This window comes from Phocoena phocoena, chromosome X (assembly GCF_963924675.1).
Source record: "Phocoena phocoena chromosome X, mPhoPho1.1, whole genome shotgun sequence".
Taxonomy (NCBI): Eukaryota; Metazoa; Chordata; class Mammalia; order Artiodactyla; family Phocoenidae; genus Phocoena; species Phocoena phocoena.
Window position 1 is genome coordinate 22,113,643 of NC_089240.1, and position 20,303 is coordinate 22,133,945.

The window sequence follows — 20,303 nt, forward strand, 5'->3', positions numbered from 1 at the left end:
CTGGAAATAGACCTGGAAAAGGAGGAAACCACAGGAGGCCCTGAGAGGCATGAAGGCAACAAGCCTGGGTTGGGACCATTGAGGGTACCACCCGCCAGTGACCAGTGGGTGGCCTCAGGGAGCCATTGTACCTCCCTGGGCCTTGTTTTCTTCTTCCCACTATTCGCACTGCTTCCGCAGTACAGTGTTTCCAAATTCCTGACTGATAGCCTAGAATGAGGAAATAGAGACAAGATGTATAACCTTGCTCAAGGTCATGGCTAAGAAGTGAGGAGCCTGGATGAAAACCCAGGCTCTCCTCCACACCCGTCATCCTCCTTCCCATGCTAAAAGGCCCAGCTCCCACCCTGAGTCAGCCCCTCAGAGCAGCGGACCAGTTTGCTCTCAGGTGGTTTCCCTTAATTAATCCTATCACACACCACCTTCTCCCTACCCCTCCCAACCACCTCAAGAGCTCCCTGAGGGCAGAACGAGGTACCATCTCCTCACTCAACCCAACCCAACCCACCATTCAGCACACAGTGGAATGGGTCTGTGATTGATGGATGCAACTATTTCCCTGAAAAATAATTAAAACCAAGTGGGCATTTGCAGCCTCAGCTGTTGGGAAGGCAAGTGCTGCCTCGGTCATTTCTGAAATAATTAATGACTATGCTTATCTAATCTCACTTGAGGTGTCAGGAGCAGGAAAAGAGGAGGGAGGGGTCACTGTTTCTGCCCCACGAGGGACTTGGAGGGTTAGTTTTATAAACTGGGCCTCAGAGACCTTGCTGAGACATCCTCTCCTTCCCTGCTGGGTGGCTTCAAGATTGCAGACAGTTCTGGTTGAACCTCCCCCTGAGGAGACAACTCTAAACATGTTTTCCTCATACTCAGGCCCACACATCTCCACATACAAGCACTTATGCACTGTCCCCACCAGCCACATCCATGGAAAAAAAAAAAAAAAGACAAGTAAGACTGTATTAGTTTGAATAATTTTTGCCTGCAAATTACAGGAATCATGACTTAACAAGTTATAAACAATAAATAATATATATAAAATGATAGAAGGTCCATAGATAAGTTGGCTTCTGCATTGAGTCACTCATCTCACTGAAGATTCACATAATTTCAAATCTTTGCTATTGTCCATGTTAGCTTGATTATTGGTTTAGATGCAAAATGGCTGGCTGTCAATGGATATACAGACATGATGTTATTCAGAGGAATACATCAATAAAAGACTATCTCTTATTGGCATTCTGTCTTAGGAGCAAGGAATCTTCCCCAGGAGTCTCCAGTAAATTCTATTTATGAATTTTTAGAATTGATTCACATGCTGAATTCTGAACAGATCCATGGCAATAGCAATAAGATTACCATAGATGAATATGGAGCTCAGGATAGGCTCAACATCCCCTCAGCCATTTGGCTATGGGGAAAGAGAAAAGAAGAGTGAGATGACTGATCAGTACCAGGGTTGGGAAAGAAAGAGATAGCAATGGATACTAGGAAGGCAACTCACAGTGTGCACTGCAAAAACAGTACAGTAAAAATGGAGCAAATTCTAAATAAATAAGAAGGGAAAATGCTGTGTCCCAGAAACTCTATACCTATGTAACTTTCCATTCATATGTAATATTTAAAAAGTTCTCAAATATGCAAGGATTCAGAAGATCCAAAAATGAAAACAATTCTTAGAAACTTTGTGAATTCAAAACTCAGCTAACTGAATTACTGAAATATTTAAGTACTGATGATGAATCTTGCATTCAGTAAAAAATAATGAAATAAATATTAAGTAAAATATTAAGTAAATATTAAGTAAAATATTTTACTTATTGTAAAACCAGAATTTGATATTAAAACTCCTAAAGAGAAGTTACAAAATTTAAACTTAACTACAATAAACTGAAACAAAAAAGCACAAATCCCAGAATGTATTACAGTTGGCAGGAAAAAATGAAGTATAAGAATACTGATTTTATTTATTGACATCTCAATAAAAAATAAAATATTTTCTGAAATCAAAAGAGGTATATATATAAACAAAAATAAATGACATAACTCCCAAATTATTTGAGGATAGGGATAAAGCAAAATAGACCATTAAGCCAAAAAAGAAAATAAACATATTAAAAAGGAAAAAATAATAGAAAAACACAGAAACAGGAGCACGTAAATAAATTCCGCTCAGTATTATATCAGCAGAAGAACACATCAAGCTGGCTTTTCAGAAGTGCGGGTATTCTGTTAATATAATCAACTGCATCAGTAGTTTAAAGGAATTACTAGAAAGAATCATGAGGAAATTCAAAATCTAATCATGGCTCCTAAGAAGATAGAAAAGGGAAAGAAAGAAGGGAAGATTCTTGATAATCTCATTATCACAGAAAGAAACTAATCATGATGGAGAGTATCTTCTTCAAACTAAAAATTAAACCAGTGACAAAACACAAGAAAAATTTCCATTCATATCAGTTCCTCCAATAAAAGAATGCCCAATTTTACTATTACTTAATATTGTTAAGAATTTGAGCCATTTAATAATGTAAACTCAAAAAATAAGATCATGTGATCAAAGAAGTGGTCAAAGAGGATTTAATGAAAAACAATGTCTAGAGAACTTGGTAAAATGGTATATTAAAAATATATCTAGATATAAGAAAATGATAAAACGAATATATGTAATTAATCTAAGTAATTTATAAATAGATTAGACAAAATAAACAAATTCCATTTAAAAAGCTATTTAAGGCCAGCACTATCCTGATTCCAAAATCAATAAAGGTACTACAAGAAAATGAAACGACAGACCAATATCACTTATGAATATTGATGCAAAAATCATCCAGAGGAAACTAGCAAGCCAAATTTAGAGCACATTAAAAGAATTATACACTACGGCCAAGTGGGATTTATTCCTGAAATTACAAGGATGGTTCAACACATGAAAAGCAATCAATATAATCCACCACGTTCACAGAATTAGGGAAAAACACATGATCATCTCCATTGATGCAAAAAAGGCAGCTGACAAAATTTAATATCCTTTCACAATAAAAACACTCAACAACTAGGAATAAATGAAATCTACTTGAACATAATAAAGGGCACATATGAAAAACCCACAACTAACATCATACTCAATGGTGAAAGACAATGCTTTTCCTCTAAGATCAGGAACTGGACAAGGATGCCTGCTTTTACCAACTGTATCCAACAATATATTCAGAGTTATAGCCAGAGCAATTAGGCAAGAAAAAGAAGTAAAAGTCATCTAAACTGGGAAGGAAGAAGTAAAATTCTGTTTGCAGATGACATGATCTTATATGTGGAAAACCCTAAAGAATGTGCACACACATAAAATAGATTACTAATAAGGACCTACTGTATAGCACAGGGAACTCTACTTAATACTCTATAATGAACTATATGGGAATAGAATCTAAAAGAGTGGATATATGTATATATATAACTGATTCACTTTGCTGTACAGCAGAAACTAACACAACATTGTAAATCAACTATAGTCCAATAAAATTTTTAAAAAAAGATTACACACACACACACACACACACACTCCTGTTAGAATAATGAATTCAGCCAAGTTGCTGGATAAAAAGTCAACATACAAAATTCCCTTTCATTTCTATACACTAACAATTAAAAAATCCAAAAAGGAAATTAAGAAAATAATTCTATTTTTAATAGTACCAAAAAGTAAAAAAATATTCAATAAACTTAACCAAGGAGGTCAAAGACTTGTACACTGAAAACTATAAAACATTGCTGAAAGATAGTAAAGAAGACACAAAGAGATGTAAAGTCATCTTCTGTCTATGGATTGGAAGACTTAGTAATATTAAGATGTCAACATTACTCAAAGCAATCTATAGATTTAATGTAATCCTTATCAATATCCCAATGACTTTTTTTCTGTAGAAACAGAAAAATCCATCCTAAAATTCATATGGCATCTCAAGGGACCACAAATAACCAAAACAATCTTGAAAAAGAACAAAGTTGGTAGTTACACACTTCCTGATTTCAAAACGTACTACAAAGCTACAGTAATCATTATGGACACATGGAATGGGAAAAAATATCTTCAAATCATAGATCTCATAAAAGACTAATATCCAGAAATATTTAAAGAACTCTTATAATTCAACAAAAATCGAAGCCGATTGAAAAATGAAAAAAGGACTTGAATAGACATTTCTCACCAAAATACATACAGACACTAATAAACAAATGAAAAGATGCTCAACATCACTAATTATTAGGAAAATGCAAATCAAAACCACAATGTGATACCACTTCTCACACATTAGGACGATTATTACCAAAAGCAGAAAATAAATATTGGGGATGATGGAGAAAATGCAACTCACGCACTGCTAGTGGGAATATTGTGCAGCTGCTGTGGAAAACGGGATGGTGAGTCTCAGAAACTTAAATATCGAATTACCATATGATTCAGCAATTCCTTTACCAAACCGGGTTCACTTTCCCCAATTTACAGCAAGCCCAAATGCTGAGACGCCAAGGTTTGCAGCAAAGAGAGTGTTTGCTCACGAGGCAGCTCGGCAAAGAAACCGGAAAACACGTCACAGATGCACCACTCTTGACGGCTAGGGGCTGGGGGGTTGATGGGATAACCAATAAAGAAGCAGCGAGGTCTGGGGAGTGGGGAGTATGGGGAGTGGTGACTGGGAAAAGGTGCGGTAATCCTCGTTCTACACAGGTGTAACTAAGCTACCGGCCTCTGCACGTTCCAAATTGGAGGGGCTTAGCACAATCTGAGGGTGGAGTTTTTGGCCCTCTGACGTCAAAAGGTCAACAAGGGGACACTCGAGCATGCCCAGTTGGAGGGTCAGTGGTCCTATTCCATCTTGACCAGCTCAGCTCAAAGGAGACACAACTGACTCCAAGTTCTTGGAAAACAACTCAGGCAAACATCTTATTGTTTAGGCTAAGTGCTGGGCCGCTTGGAGCACGTGCAAGTCTTAAAACGACCTTGATTAGTGAAGGCAGGTGAAGTGGATTTGACTAATGATTAACCACAGTTTCAATTCTAAGTATTTAGCTAAAAGTGTTGAAAGAAGGGACTGATATTTTTTACAGCCAAGTTCACAGCAGCATTATTCACAATAGCCAACAGGTGGAAGTGTACCACCCAAGTGTCCCTGGAAGGATGAGTGGATAAACAAAATGTGGTATATACATGCAATGGAATATTATTCAGCCTTAAAAAGAAAGAAAATTCTGACAATTGCTACAACTTAGGTAAATCTTATAGACATTATGCTAGTTGAAATAAGCTAGTCACAACAGGGAAAACATTGTATGATTCCACTTATATGAGGTACCTAGAGTTTGGATAATGTAAGGATGAAAATTATGCCTAGATTGCTATGTAGGCTTAATGCAATATCAATACAAATCTAATAATTTTGTTTTTGTTTTAGTTATTGATAACATGATTCTAAAATTTATCCAAAAAATAAACACAAAAAAATTCTAAGTTTTTGAAAACAAATAAAATGCAGTGACTTTTTCAGTATCAGTTATTATAATTGCTTGTAGAGCTACAATATTTAAAAGACTTTGGCACTAATTCCATAACAGTTTAGAAAACCCAAAGAGATAACCAGGCATACATAAAAAATTGAGTAAATGGTTTAAAAAGTAAGTTATAACCAGTCGTGGAAGAAAATATTATTGAATAAATATTTTTGAGATAGATGGTTACCCTTGAAAAATGTATATAGACCATTACACAATTCACCAAAACTTAAAAAATTATTTAGAAAATTATGAGCATTCCAACAGACACATGGGAAAAGGAGATGGATACTCCATTAAAAGAAAAAAACTGAAGAATATAAAAATCAGAGAGCATCATAAAAGTTGCCCAAGTTTCAGTAGTCATCAAAGAAATACTCAAGATTCTTATTTCCCCCATCAAACTGGCAAATAGTCACATAGATGATGTGTACATAGTGTATGTGTGTGTGTGTACTTGTGTATCAAGAAACTAACAAGAATGCAGGGGAAAATAATGTTATATGCTATTTTTTAAAGTGTAAACCCTTACAACATCTGTCTGCAATTCAATCTAACAATATGATATAGAATGCAAAATAAGAGATTCAGTGGAAAAAAATTCAAAGGCATATGCTTAGGAAATGTTCAATGACAAACACAAAGTTTAGTTTACAAAGATGTTCACCATAGCATGCATGCATTCAACAAATATGTATCAAACATTATCCATATAAATGTCAGTGTTCCGGGCCCTATGTTAATTTCACGTCTCATAGAACTTACTTTTCAAAACAGAAGACACACAATGGAAAATGCAATGAATAAAAACAATAATTACATAAAGTTATAAGGGCTATGAAAATCGTAAAACAGGGTAATATGTTAGTGCCGAGAAGCAAAGGTCTCCCTAAGATAGAGACATTCCAGCAGAGACCTGACTGTTATAAAGGAGCCACCATGGCTTTGGGGACAGAATACTTTCCAAGCATAAAAAATACCAAGGACAAGTAGAGAATGAAATTGGAATGTTTGAGCAACAGAAAAAAAGGAGTGTGTAAGTAAGCCCAATAGGAACAAGGTGAGAGGAGAGGTAGAGGCTGAAAAGACAGGTAGGCAGGGAGATATCTAAACCTTACAAAGGCATTTGGATTTTGTTCTAAGCCCAGTGTAAGTCACTGGAGAATTTGAGGCAAGGAGAGAGTGATAACTGATTTAACTCATTAGAAAAATCACCTTGGTGAAGGAGAGAATGGACCACGCTGTGGCAAAAGAAGTAGTAGAAGTCTTCCCTGGTGGCGCAGTGGTTGAGAGTCCGCCTACCGATGTAGGGGACGCGGGTGTGTGCCCTGGTCCGGGAAGATCCCACATGCCGCGGAGCGGCGGGGCCCGTGAGCCATGGCCGCTGAGCCTGCGCGTCTGGAGCCTGTGCTCCGCAACGGGAGGGGCCACAACAGTGAGAAGCCCGCGTATCGGAAAAAAAAAAAAAAAAGAAGTAGTAGAGAGACCAGCTAGGTGTCTAATGAGATGAGGAACGATGGCGACTCTCACTGCAGCCATTCTTCTGCAACTTTATTGTTCATATGATTCTCTCATGAATCTTGCTGACGTTCTGATTCTGATTCAGCTTGTTTGAGATAGGACCTAAGATTCTCCATTTCCAACAGGCTCTCAGGTGAGAGAGATACTGCTGGCCCAAAGACCACACTTTGAGTACCAAGGCTCTGGTCAGATGGTATCTTTAAAATTTAAAGTCAGAGAAGGAAGAAAGAATACAGCTTCTATTTACATTTGGAGTTACAGCTGTAGGTGCTGCTGCAGGGCTGGATTTGGGGGGTAAGAGAAAGAAATGACTGTTATGACTACAAGAATTCTTTATGTTAGCACAAAGTCAAACCAGCGTAATTACCCAATAATAGGTTGATGAAAGCAGATGGAATATTATTAAAAATCTGAAAATCATATTTTAAAATAATCTTTTTTACATGGGCAAACAAGATTTACGATACGATCCCAACTGTAAAACAGGTATAGCACAGATGGAGAGATATATATCAACATGGAAAAAATATCCTTAGGACTTTTTTCTTTGTATTTTTCTTTTTTCTTACATTGTTAATAAGCAACTTCGATTACTTTTATAACCAGAAATACTTTTTATTCCTTTTCTGTAAAGATCTAAAGCCTATGTAGCAAGATGGCATCATCTGTTTAATTTATAGTGGAGGGCACATAGATTTGTTATATTTTCTCCTATGTTATTGGTATGTTTGAAATATTTTATATTTCATATAAATAAATTAAAATTTAAGCCACTATTTTAAAGGATCTCATATTCTTATTTTCATAAAAAGTATAATGTAACCTGCAGGTACACAAGCACAATCTTTTTGAGTACATGGGCCATCGCAATTAATCTTCCACTTTATTTTTATATTTCCATTGTGTGAATTGCCTGCCTGGAAAGTTTTATTTCTTGACTGAGTTTTAGTGTTTTCTACATAGAAAATTTACTCTTTAATCAGGGCATCATCGTTTAATAATATTTTTTAAAAATGTAGCCACGACTTTCAATGTCAGGCCTCTATCTTTCTACCCAGTTATCCTGCTGGAAATGTCAACAGTCCAAGGTCTGATGATTGGGAAGTGGTACCTAGCTGAGCAAGAAGGGTTCTGGGGGGCACAGAGAATGCTGGCTATGACCCTGGCAGGTGGCTTGCAGTAGGGGTGAAAATACGTGGGAGTGTTTGGTATGGCAGTATGGTGGGACATCTTCATGCCCCTGCAGAGCCAGCGGGAGTGAGGGGGCACAATCATGCTGGTAAGTGAAAGCTTGATACCACTGCTGTCAGGATGTGACAAGGAAAGAACGAATTAGGTCTAGACCACTGCTTTTCAAACAACGTATCAATCCACAAGCATTAGGTGGCAGCAGCACATGTAGTCCTGCGGGCGGCAAAAACAGATTTTAAATCTTCTTCCTTTGCCTTGGAGGGGTTTAAAACCTACAGAAAAAAATAAGATCTACACAGAAGTAGCAATTTGAAAACATATTTTAAAAGTTCTAAAGGAAAAGGGAATATCTTTGATGATAAACAACTGATTATTTATTGTATCAGGTAGACTCACTGATTTTGCTTGTAAATGTATCATATCTAGAGTAACTTGAATATGAGTCCATTTTTTCCTATTTGTGGAAACTATCTTTCTATGTACATGATTTCAGGTAATAACAGAAGTGAATTTCCTCTGGACTGCATATGTTTGCAATTGTTTATTCAATTTGTTTCATCTTCAAGTAAAGTCATGAAATGCGAAGCGACGTAGTAGTCCATTCCGGTCAATAAGGGGGGTGAAAGCTCTGTCCAAAGCCTAAAACACTGACCTGAGCTGGTCAGCACGTGAGCTTTTATTTTCCATTGTAAGAGTCTCAGATACTGGAATCTGTTCTCGTGTGTGTGTGTGTGTGTGTGTGTGTGTGTGTGTGTGAATGTATATGTTCCTATGAGTATGTATATATTACACATTTTCCATTATATCAAATATGTATTCCTATGGTAATCATGGACCAGAGGATGAAAACCATAAATATTTGTGATCTCTGAAATGACAAATTGTTTTAGAATGGGGAAAGGTTAATTAAAACTTATGGGGCTGGTAAATCAGAAAGTCATTGTATACAATTTTGTCCATTTGAACTCACACTTAATGAGTGCCTAAAAGGAGGTCAGCAACTTTTGTTTCCATTCTCAGCCTTCATTTATTTCCTCAAAAGTGTAGACTAAGAGAACAATTAGATTTGCACAAGAGCATGACAGGAAGGGAAATGAGGATCAGGGTTGTGGGGAAAAGCAGACAGACAAAACACTGTACTCTGTAAGAAGAAAAGCAGAGAGCTGCCACTTACAGTTACCCACTGCCTTCCTAAGTGTTCATTGTCTCAGGGACCCTACGTGGGAGTTAAACGTTGGAAGGAAGGAGGAGACAGTGGGACGTCATGGCGGGCTCCTCCATACGTTACCATGTGCGTCTCTATTTCCACAGGCCCCAAATGATCTCCTATCTCCCATGACACGTGTACCCTAAAACTGTCAACTCGACAGACTAAGCAAATTAATTGAAATTCTACAGAAATCCTTTCCCTGCTTACAAAATTTAACAGAAGTGGGAGTTTAGGGGGTTCTTTCAAGAAAATGTGGCTTCTAAAGGTTTAAATAAAACTTCTTTTACTACTGTAAGAGCTTCACATATAAGGTGAACCTTCATTCCTGAGGACAAAATTCTAGTGAAATAAAAGGAGTGCACATTACGGATGCTTTCACACAGATGTCAGTATTGGTCGTTGTTCATGGTTTTATTTATAAATGCAAGATTTCCCACAAAATTTCCTGGATCGTTGTAGTCTACTGTTGGTATTTACTTTCGGGGCTTATTATTTGGGGAGGTCAATAAATGATTAACTGCAGCTTATTTTGTTTTAGCCAGGGCGTTGGATAGACTGCATTTCTCACTTTGTCTTCTCAGCAGTTGTGTGGATTATGGAGATGAGCTGTGGCTCTAGCAGAAAATGCATCATTTATATATGTCAGTTGGATGGCATCACGTGCCTGCTCTGGACTTTTTCTCAGAGGCTGTGAGATTTATGACCATCATAAAGCCTTTTCTCCCCCCATAGATCATGTTAGTAGAATACTCGTACCTTTTCTGGACTTCACCCTTTCAGAGACCAGCCAGAATCAGAAAGAACAAGATGCCGTTTGGGTAATTTTTACCAAAATGAGAAAATGACTCCATTCTCCCCAAACTTCCCTCTCTTACCAAACTACTAATTATTCAGCATACATAGAGAGATCTAGCAGATTATTTTTCCTTTTCAATATATTTTGTTTGGAAAAAAAGCATATATTTATTTTCATAAAAATCTTTTTTAGAGCAAAAGATATAAGCTTCTTAGCTTGGCAGAGGTCTAGGGTAAAATCCATGCACACAACACAGGACTGTTTTCACTAATGTTCTCTGCAATTCTCAGAAATATACATATGGTTTCATTTGTCCCATCTGTGTAAATGATTGTCTACCATTGATATCATGTAATCAGAAAATAATTTTCATAATCAGAGACCACTTCTAAAGCAGTCATGTATGTGGCTGAAGGCAATGCAGACCTTAACAGTGTAACATCACCAAGTCGAAGCTACGATTCATGAAGTAACTGCTTACAAAAAGGAGGACCATGCTTGATTTCTCCTTCTCTCAATTTAGCCTGCCTCAGTCTCTCCCTCTCCAGCAATGCAAAGAGGATTAAAACCCTTTTTTTCCTTTAAAAATGGCACCAATTAGCAAAAAGAAAAACACAAACAAAAATGATACAAAACATAATAGATGAATTAAGTGTGATTACAGCAGAATGATGAGCTTATCTAAGAAAACGGACATAGGCTTCAAAGAGAAAAAGCTAGCATTTTGAGAAATATATTTCCCTCTGGCCGAGACCTTTTCTATCAGTATGAAAAGAGAAAATAAGGAAACTCAAAGTATTAAAAATATAGGTAATTGGGCTTCCCTGGTGGCACAGTGGTTGGGAGTCCGCCTGCCGATGCAGGGGACATGGTTTCGTGCCCCGGTCCGGGAAGATCCCACATGCCGCGGAGCGGCTAGGCCCGTGAGCTATGGCCGCTGAGCCTGCGCGTCCGGAGCCTGTGCTCCGCAGCGGGAGAGGCCACAACAGTGAGAGGCACGCGTACCGCAAAAAAAAAAAAAAAAAAAAATATATATATATACACAGGTAGTGAAAATTATATAATGTTATATATCAATTTTATCTCAATAAAAAGCAAAATATAGGTAATGGAGCATGTAGAATCAGAAAACAGTAACAGTTTTAAATGCTAGTATATGTAAACACACGGAACCATTGTTATATTAACAGACATATTATATCTATACATCTATACAATAGTTATCTAGCTCTAGATACACACAAACACACACATGGCATATACAACAGCGAAGACAAATGCCAGAAGGCCAAACTTGGTTTTGAATGAATGAATTACCCAGGAGCAAATACTCCTGTATCTTTCATTTTCATTTGTCCTCTCTTGCAGCATCCTCATAGATTAAAAAGAATCTCTTTCTCTGCCAATTTTCACCTTTTTAAAATATTTTCTTCATTGATTTTCCCCCTTTTCTTTGCATCAGACCTTGAAATTCGTAAAAATGGGGTTTATTTACATTTCCATATTCACTTCATAAGCATGCATTAAAGGGTTACTGTGTGATATGGAAATATGACTATAAAAGGTTTAGATTGAATATGTTGTGACTCCAGGAAAAGCAAAAGTGAATAACAACAAAGAAAAAGTCTTGATATGAGCTGCTTTCTTGGTGATTTATCACTTTTGCCTGAGCATTTAATTCATCAAAGATTTGTGATTTTGAGTCTTGTTCTCCCTTGGGAAGACCAAGGTTTGTTTGGGTGTTGCTAAATTATATTCAACAAAAGGTTATGTAATCATCTAAGTTATGTAATAGAGAGACAACTTATTACCCTGATAGCATGTGAAAAAGAACCTGAATTCATAGATTCAAGGAGTATTCAAGATGTAAGGATCATAGAAATGTTTGAACACACCCCAGTCATACAGATGGAGAAGTTGAAATAGAGAGAAAAATAAGGTCATGGTCCTACCTTATGTGTTGCTGATTATACTGGTTTAGTAATATGTATCTAGGTATTTTAAAATGTTATTTTTTTAAATCAAATTAAGCAACTTATATTGAGTGTCTACACGCAGTAAAGCTAACAGTCCATTTTTATTAAACATTGACATATTTTTGGTGCTGCTAATCCTTTAGTTAATTTCAAAAGTATTTTACGTATACAGCTAAGAGAATTTTTCAAATATTTTATTTTTAATTAAATTCTTTATATTTTTATGAGGAACTTGAGAAGCCTTCTGCACATCCTTGTGTGCCCTAAGTTAAACAAGAAGGCTCCAATTTGAGTTTTTCACTTTATAGCATAATGGAACTGATCTGTTCTCAGGAAAATTAGCCTGCCACTTAAATGTCTATCTTTGACAGGAAAGGAAGCTTAGAGGTGTGTGAAAATATATATGCGCTTTTACAATTGTGATACTCTCCCATCAGAAAGTGCCAAAATACCTGCAAAGAAAACTCTTTTGTCAAAATCAATTTTATATGAAGGTTGATTTAATGAGCAGTTTTTATGGGGCATAGAAATCTCCGGCACCTTCTCTTTTTGTTGCCAACCAGTTTCATTAATCATGAAGCAGCTAGATTTCACAACCAACCATCAGGACAGATTTCCAGGACTTTGGCAGACCTCACCTCCAAAAATTCTTTCAGCAACACAGAATCAATTTCTCAAAGAATGTAATGTATTGAACTTAAAATCCTGTAGGGTGAAATAGGCATTCTAATTAATAGGAGTTGGTGATGGGATACATTTCATATCATCTAATACTAACTAAAACAAAATGTCACCCTTCTATCATTCTAGCAAGAAGTTTACACTAAATCCTCATTACCTGTTCAGTAGTAGAAGGGGATTAGCAATGAGGTTACCTTAATCACAAAAGATTGGGCAGATCTACAAAAGCCTCCTTAATTCACAGCAAGTGGCAGTCCAAAAGACACTATTATAATCTCCCCGGTCCATATGGTTGATTTTCAATTTTGTCAAGGGAAGCTATCTTGTGGTAATTCCAATAGTTCCTGTGGTGCTGTTACTTCTGAGATTGTCAACTTTTACTTTCTGAATTCTAACTTTCATAAAATTCTTTCATTTTTCTGACTCTCCCTGGAATCAGAAAGGGCATTCATAGTCAAAGAAGAACTGAACAGGAGACTCTGTTTCCTGAAGGATTCAGAAATGTATCACCTCGCTCACTGGACCAGCTTAAAGCAAATATTTTTATAATAGATCCTTTGAGAAATTTTAATTTGTGAATGTTAACCTTTCAAAGTTGAAAAAAAATAGAGCTAGAGATCCATTTATGAGATTATGTTTGAAATTTTAAATATATCTGCCCCTATTTTCACAAACACAGAGATTTCAAAAATTCTTCTGAGGGATTTCAGTTCCAGGTGATATGATTGGTTAAAGAGCCTAAACAACTCTGGACAGCAAAAAAAAAAAAAAAAAAAAGACAACAAACTGAATGAAACACATGAACATAACTGAAAGTATCCCTGAGCTGGCAAGAAAAAAAATTTTAATTTTAAAACAAAGTCAAAGTGGTAAAACTGGAAGACAAGTAATGACATAAGTTTTTGAGGTGAGGGTAACTGCAGAAGCCTGGTGAATCTGAGCTTTTTTTCTGTTGCCTGATCAGGATTAGAAGACAGGAGGAAAAACTATGGTCTGCCCATGCCAGAGAGTCTAAAAAGAGGGCTACCTCTTCACTCTGATGTTAAATGAGAAATAAGCCTGTCACACAGAAGAGGATGGCAACACAGCGGCAAGGAAATTACCTATCTTGACTTTAGTGCTTAAAATACCTATGGTAAGCGACTTGCCTGGTGGTCCAGTGGTTGGGATGCCATGCTTCCACTGCAGGGGGCATGGGTTCGATCCCTGGTTGGGGGAACTAGGATCCTGCATGCTGCACGCCAGCCGAAAAAACGAAAAAAAAATCTATGGTAAACACTAAAGGATTAGATATAAAGAGGGTAAATTGCATTCTATTAGAAGAGAATAATTGAATGGTAGAAAAAAAAAAGAACCTTAATCAATCAAAAATAAGACAAAAAGGAAAAGATAAAAAGAATGACCAAAAGCAGAATATATAGAAAACATAATAATTAAGATTCAAAATAAATTAAATTGAGCAAATAATCATAATAAATAAATATGGACAAGTGTATCCAATTAAAAGAAAATCAGTCCTGAATTCACTATATCTAGCAATATGTTGTTTATAAAGGGAACCCTCAAAACATTAGGATACATAATTCTGTAACTATGTATGGTGATGCATGTTAACTAGACTTATTGTGGTGATCATTCCCAGTATATACAAATACTGAGTCATTATGTTGTACACCTGAAACTAGTATAATATTGTATGTCAATTATACCTCAATTTAAAACAAACAAACAAACAAAACCCTAAAACATTAAGATACAGAAGTCTGAAAATCAAAGGGTGGAGTCATTCATACCAGGCAAATGCTAACAAAAAGAAAAGCTGGTATAGATAAACTAATAACAAACAAAATAGACTTGAACACCAAAAAGTATGTATTACTTGAAATAAACAGGATCTGGTCATAATGATAAAACTTTCAATTCACCAAGAAGACATGCAAATTCTAGACTTGTGTGTACAATACGTGGTATCAAAACAACTATACCAAAAATTTACAGACCTAAAAGGAGAAATACACAAATACGGCAACATAGTGGAAGATTTTAAGACACTTCTCTCAGTAATATCAAGGGTAGAAAAACCAGTAAAAATAAAAGAGATGAATAAGCTTCATCTCATATATATGGGACACTAAACCAAAAATTTTATTCTCATTTCTCTTCAAGAACACATGGAATATTTAAGGAAACTGATCATGTATTAGGTGATAAAGCAAGTCTCACCAAAGTTCAAGGGAATGCTATACTACAGATAATATTCTTTGACCACAATGCACTTACATTTTAAATTAATAAAAATAAAAGTAGGGCTTCCCTGGTGGCACAGTGGTTAAGAATACGCCTACCAATGCAGGAGACACGGGTTCGAGCCCTGGTCTGGGAAGATCCCACATGCACGGGGCAACTAAGCCCGTGTGAAATTAAAAAAAAAAAAAAAAAAAAAAAGTAATTTAAAATATCCATATCCCTGGAAATTAAAAAAAAACAAACTTTAAAAGAACCCATGGACAAAATAAAAATAATGAATATTTTTTTCATTATTTTTTCACGTGTAATATTCAGCACGTGTTTGAATGTTATACCTCAATAAAGCTGTTCAATATAGTTAAGATCTAAATATACACCTAAATTAGCTTTAGATTTGAATTATTTTAATCAAAATCCTAATAGTGATTCTCACGGTAATGTACAAACTGATTCTTCCATGTTTATGTAAGAGCAAAAGACAATAGTCTAAAGAAGAACAGAACAGAGATTTGTCCCAACCAGCTATCGGGACATTAAAAGCAGTGTTAATTAAGGCATAGATTTGGTATTGTAGTATACAACTTGATTCAAAGACTGGAAAATGTAGAAATTGGGGAGTAGTGGATTATTCAACAAGGCACTGAGACAATTTTTAATTTACATGGAAAAGCACATTAGATCCCAACCCTTATATACCATAAAAATTGAGTTGGATTAGATAATCATAAAAATTAAAACTTTTAGAAGATAGTATAGATAGCTAAGTTTATGAACCCTGGGTAGGGAAGAATTTCTTAAACAGGACTAAAAATCGATAGCCATGAGAAAAAACTTGTTATCTGAAAATTAAGAACATTTGATTAACAAGAGACACTGGAGAAGAAATGAAAATTCACGGTACATACTTGGAGAAGTCATTTCCAATTTGTATAACTGATAAAGGAATATCTACTTATCTATCATCTATCAATCATTTATCTAAAGATAGATAAATAATCAATAAGAAAAAAAGAAAAACAGACCCTCAAAAGCCCCATGAACAACAGTTCTCAGAAGAAGAAAATCCAACAGATACCGAGAAAATAAAAGCTGCTCAAACTTATTAAGAATAAAGGAAAGTCTGAGAAATCAAGTGACGTTAAGAATCTATGACAACAGGAATTATCATACACTGCTGACTGGAGTACACAATCGTACAAACATTTTGGAAAGCCGTATGGTATTACCAAGCAATTGTGATAGTGCAGATAAGGATGACACAGCAATTCAACTCCTAGGTATATACTCTAAATGCTTATCCTTCTGCTCCAGGAGACAAACACAAGAAAGTTCATAGCCCAGCAGCAACATTTACTCTGAGAGTTGGATGGGATCAGTTTGGACATCATCAAGTGGCTACCTTGACTTCCAGCCAAGGGGAGGCACTGGGGGCACTGAGAGGTTTGAAGGAGGGCGAAGTTTGTATAGTTGTTCTGGAATCATCTGGAATCACTGCCCTGTGAAGTCATCCTGAATTGGCTGCATATTACCTCTATGAAGACCACAGTTCTTGTCAGGCCGTCCTCTCCCTCTACTTTCTCTGTATCTACCTTCTCCAGGTTTGTGTAACTGCTTTCTCCCTTCAGATCTCCAGGGCTGGGCAGGGCTATCCACTGTTGCATTATCCATTGTCGGTTTGCTGAAACCCTATCACACTTTTGAAAAACAGCCCCTTTATTAAATTCTATCAACGCACTAAGTTTGACTTAGCCATCTGGTTCCTGTGCGAATTCTTACTAATACAAACTCAATGAAACATTGCTAATAAAATGGAAATATAACTTGCGTTACATTTATATAATGGCATTCGATTGTATAAGTACAATAGAGTAGTAAAATGTATGAATTATAGTTGCATGAATTACTATGGCTAGCTCTCCATAACTTTACTGAGTTAAAAAGCCAGAAAGTGCCTAAGTATGATTTCATTTATAAAAAGGTATAAAAACAGAACCAAATAATATATATATTTGGGAATACATTCACATATTATAAAGCTATAAAATTAAACAAACGAATATTGTGTTCTTCTCCGGATTGCAACTACAGGATGTATAGGAGAATAGAAGTGGGTTTCTAACCTAGACTTTTGTTATCTACAGTGTCGATGTGGACATTCCATTATAGAATTGTTGTTGCTGTTATTATAGGTGTTTAGAAGAATATATTACATGGTTTAAAATGGTGATCCTTAGAACTCCAGTTTCACTTATTATCTGTACCCTGCATTTGGGCTTCAGTATGCACAGCTTCCTACTGTGAGCTCAAGTTTAATAGGTATAGGGTGTTTGCATTTCAAAGAGGAAAGGGTTGTAAGTCCTCAGACCAAGAGGAATATTTGAGTTCCCCCAACAAAATGAAAAACTGTGGGGGATTAGAACAGGGGTCCCTAACCGGTACCAGTACAGGTCTATGGCCTGTTAGGAACCGGACCTCACAGCAGGAGGTGAGCAGCGGGCAAGAGAGCGAAGCTTCATCTGCCGCTCACCATTGCTCACATTACCGCCTGAACCATCACCCCACCTCCCCCGTCCGTGGAAATTGTCTGCCACGATGCCAAAAAGGTTGGGGACTGCTGCACTAGAAGGAAATGAGCCTCACAAGAGATGGAGATGGAATTCTGTTACACACGCTATCACTTCCTCTTACTAACTTCCTTTCACACTGCCTTCCCACTCTTATTAAAATTCTGAAGCTGATTATAATTAGTTTTTTATTTAATTGAAGCAACAGAGAGGAAAGAAGAATTATTCCAAGCCAATAGAATAGTCTTTGATCCAGGTGAGTATCTAAACAGTAAAATGGAATGATAATTTTGAGGCACGGGTTCAAAATCTGCCTATTCCAGGCATCAGTCTACTCATTTTCTCTCCGCTCTACTTCCTCTTGTCAAGTAATGTCTTGAGTGATTTATATGTATGTAAAAAAAAAAGCTAATGAACATTTCAAATCCTTTTCAAATTGGTCTGCACCCCATTAGGTCCAGGTGAAGGGAGTCATTGTTAGAGGAGGGAGAATGGATACACAAGGACAGGACAGCCCTGGAAAGGAAAATGCCTACTTACTAAGGGATCTCCTGTGTTTCTCTGACACTTTGTAGGCGAGGAGGAATAATTTTTCCTCTTCCCTTCTCGTTTCTCAGCTGAGACCCCATGTAATAAAAAGACAGATTAACAAGAGAAAAGCAAAGAGAAGTTTAATATCATGTATACCTTCTGTGTACATGGGAGAGACCCAGGAAAACTGAGTAACTCCAGGAAATGATCCAAGCTTCCATGTTAAATACCATCTCCAGCTAAATACAAAAGAAGATGTTGGGAAGTGGGAGCCAGTTATGGGAGGTTTTCAGGAAAAACACAGTAAACAAGAGTAAGGTTGTTTTGATTATCTAAATTGGTGCCTTCTCTACTACTATGTATAAAATAGATAACCAACAATGACCTACTGTATAGCACAGGGAACTCTACTCAATATCTTGTAATAACCTATAAGAGTCTGAAAATACACACACACACACACACACACACACACACACACAACTAAATCACTGTGCTGTATACCTGACGAGAAGGGTGTCCTTCTACAGGGACAGCACCTTTCACATGGGAGATTTATTTCCTGCTTTCGGGGAAACAGAAAGGAGGGTCAGAGTGTCCCTCTTTTTTTTTTTTTTTGCGGTATGCGGGCCTCTCACTGTTGTGGCCTCTCCCGTCGCCGAGCACAGGCTCCAGATGCGCAGGCTCAGCGGCCGTGGCTCACGGGCCCAGCCGCTCCGCGGCATGTGGGGTCTTCCCGGACCGGGGCACAAACCCGTGTCCCCTGCATCGGCAGGCGGACTCTCAACCACTGCGCCACCAGGGAAGCCCCAGAGTGTCCCTCTTGCATTGACCATTTCTTAAGTAACTTTAATTCAAAATAATCAATGTGCCATTGAGGCATATCTTGGGGTGGCCTGCCCTGGGCCCCAGCAATATTTAGGATTTCAGGGTCTATTTTGGGAGACGTAAACATGAATCAATATATTTCAATACAAAGTAACATGGACTATAGTAGCAGTAATAAAATATTGTATGAAACAAAGATCTTATGATGCCTGGGAAGTTGAAGGAAGGGTTCACAGTAGAGATGACATTGTGTTTTAAAGAACCAGTAGTAGAAAAGCTAAAATGATAAAGCCATTAAAGCTGTCCAGACTTGATGCTGTTGATGATGAAACTTTTATTTTTAAAGAACTTTCCATTTGCAAAGAAATTTCTTTAGGCAATTTTGTTTGATGTGATTGCTTCAATAATCACATGAGTTGGGCTTTAACTCCATTTTTTTTTCCAGTGGAATAAACAGAAGTTCAGAGGGATTAAATTATTTGACCAAATTTCATGGCTACTAATAAATGAAAATCCCCCAGAAGGGAATTGCCTGTCTCAGGAAGTTGGGAGTCCCCCACCATAGTGAGTTTTGGGAATAAATTGGATGAGCAGTTGGCAGGAAGGGTAGATTGATGATTGGTGTTAGGAGGTAGACAAATTCCTTTAAATCTCATCATCTTGTAATTTTCAGGGCTGTAGTGATTATGAATTTAAATAATGAATGTAAAAGAGCTTTGTAAATAAAGAAGAACCATCATCAACTTCATTTATCAGGCACTTCTTGAGAAACTACCCTGTAGTAGAAATGCCGTACTGGGGGCTTGGGACACTAACTGAATATGGTTTGGCCTCTGCTTATCAAAAAAGACAGTATGAACTTCAGTTACGTTTCTGTAGAAGTTAGTAGTAGTAGTAATAGTAGTAGTATTAGTAGGGCCATTTAATCATGATGTTTATTTAAGATTTGTCCAAAATAAGTAAGCGTTATCAGTGTTTTCAATATTGTTAATAGCCAAGAAAAAAAACATAGAAAGAGAAATGAAATATAATTCATTATTATTCATATTGCTTGGGCAAAATCATTTGAGAAAAACATTCAGGTTCCAAAAAAATTGAAAAATTAAACCAGTTATTCAAGTGGTTAGCACATCCAAGGGCTTATACTCATATAGTATGAAAGAATTAACTGACTGGGCTTCCCTGGTGGTGCAGTGGTTAAGAAC